The sequence below is a fragment of the Triticum urartu genome, chromosome 4A, assembly GCF_056163025.1.
Source record: "Triticum urartu cultivar PI428250 chromosome 4A, HENAU_Tu73, whole genome shotgun sequence".
Lineage (NCBI taxonomy): Eukaryota > Viridiplantae > Streptophyta > Magnoliopsida > Poales > Poaceae > Triticum > Triticum urartu.
This window is the reverse complement of record NC_141876.1, coordinates 493201514-493204100: the sequence shown is the minus strand read 5'-3', so window position 1 is coordinate 493204100 and position 2587 is coordinate 493201514.

Here is a 2587-nt window from a genome sequence, read left to right as displayed (position 1 = left end):
GCACTGCAATATGATTTGGTCTTCCCTCGATCACACTGCGAGACTATTTTCGGAATAAAAACTTTAACTTAGGCAAAATGATGTCCATTGTATAATCAGACCAAAGCAATGAAGCACCTAGTGTTGGCCAATAAATAGTACATTACTACTTTTCTGCAGTCCATGATGTGACTATCCAATCTTTCTGTGTCTATTTTCAAATGGCACTGCATGCAGTGACTATACTATTCTCTTGTGCAGTTCAACCAAAATTGCGGGAACTTTGTTGGTTTGCCAGATAGCAACGGGCAGACATCTCTGTCTGCACAAATATCAAGCAGCCCTTGTATTTTTCGTTTAAACATGTCTCTTCCGCTTAGCATCTGTCATGTTCTGCACTGGACAATCTGATACAGTTATGTTTTGCCCTGGACAATTTCATACTGAATTGATTTGCTGGTTCAGAGCAGAAATATAGCGCCTATTCTTCATCAGACCAAGGATATCCATGTTCGCAGTGATGGAAGAGGTGAAATCGATACAACCGAAATTGAGCATCCAATCATTGAATCCTGTCCTGCACCTCCAATGTAGGTCCACCCTGCCAATAAATTCACATGCAAACCACTAGTATTACTATCTAATGAAAGTAAAAAAAAGAGTAGCAAGATAGTAGCAAACCATGTACCTTCGTAATGAACAGCTCATAGTGCCACCAATTGGATATAAAGGTTGGGAAAAAAACATGCTCCTAATGTTGAACTAGTTGGACTTTTTGTGCAGTTCCACTAAAATCGAGCATCCCTGTTTGCATAGATATTGAAAGTGTGGTTACTCTAAAAGTGGCACTAGTTGAAGCATAGACTCATAAATATAAGCATTCCAATTTCTTAATGGGAAAAGGTAGCAAGACTGTTTCTAACCACCTGTTTGAAGGAATAAATAAAGCAACAACGGCTGATGTGAGGAAGGCATACATAGTTTTTTCTGGAAAAGTGAGCCATTCCTGACCTTTCCTCTTCTTTTAAGCAAATTTTGTGCAGTTCTACTAAAATAAAATGCCTTCACCGCCTTGACAATTCAGTGACACTGTACAAAAGGAAATGACTTAACATTACATCATGATGTCAGGTATGTAGTCGACAGGCATTAGAGACAAACATACAGACCTCCTCAAGAGAACAGCCGGAGGAGGAGGTGCCCACTCTTGACCTTTCCTCTTGTCTTCATAATTGTCTGTGCAGTTTAACCAAAATAAAATGACATCAGCGCCTTGGCATTTTGGTGACACTGTACAAAAAAATTAACTTATCTCGTGAAAGTGAGGTATGTAATCTATAAGCATTAACAGTGCAAAAATCTGACGGGAGTAACAAGTTTCATCGTTGGTATACTGTCTGTGCAACAGCATTAGAATGCCTTATAGCTGAAAAATCTTTAATACATCCACAATCAACAGCTAACCCTAAAATAATCCAGTGACATTAAATGGCATTGCTTAAATTTATGGGTGGCAATAGACTGAGAGCGGCATTAGTTAAATATGGCATCACTTTAGCAGTAGCATTGCTTGACTTGACTGCTGGCGTTATACTAACAGCAAAAAAGTGGCAATAAGAGCATGGGAGGCACCAGTACGATGTACCTCCACGGACGCAGAGTGGTGAGGGAGGTATGGTTGCCCAGAGCAACAAATATCCAGGCAGCATATGTGGATTACGGTCCCATTTTTGTTCTCTTTAGCCACCTTTTTCCTATGCGAGGACAACAAACCGATCAACCTGGTCATTCTCTATTGTGTTGTCATGCCTTTCTACCCTTCTTCAACCAAGAGACACGAGACTCGTTCCTTAGCTACTGATTTTCCCCTTTTCAACCTAGATGCGGCTTCGATGCCTACTCTCTTGGACAGTATAGTCTCCCTTCCTTTCCTTATTCAACCCAGACATGGATTAGTCTGCATGAAGTAGGGTTTCCTTTAATAGTGCAAATTATGGTTTTCATCTGCGTGGCCAGCAGAGTAGAGGATAGCAAATTGGGAAGATGGTGGAGTGGAAAAAGATCCACATGCAACGACGTAGCAGATGGGGCAATAGAACAAGGTTATGGCTCGAAAAGAGGTAGCATACCTGAGGGTCGGCGGGAAGTGGCTTCGCTCGTGGTCGTCGTCCTCCACACACACTACGACAGCGAGCTTGGGGACAGAGGCCATCCCGCACGGGCGCTAGGTCTGAGAGGACGGCCTTGTCGTCAGTACGTGACCTCGCTCGCCGACGACGAGTGCGTCAACGTTGCACGTCCTTTTCTTCCCTGGCGGATCTGTGACCACCGGTGAGGAGGGAGAGAGGGGCCGTCTTTTTTAGATCTGTAGAGAGGGTGGTAGTGTGAGAAGCAAGTGGGCAGCCCTTAGCAAGAAAGCGCTGAAGCTCCAGCCTATATATATCTTTTTTATACTACTAGTACTGGAGGTGGGGTAGTGGTAGAGTAGTTTATATTTTCTCTGCGTACAGTACCAGTTAGTCGTGCTTCAAAACTAATCGGCACGCCATTAAAAAAATAAAGGTCGATAACTAATGCAGCACCTCGGGCCAATGCGGCCAGATCGCAT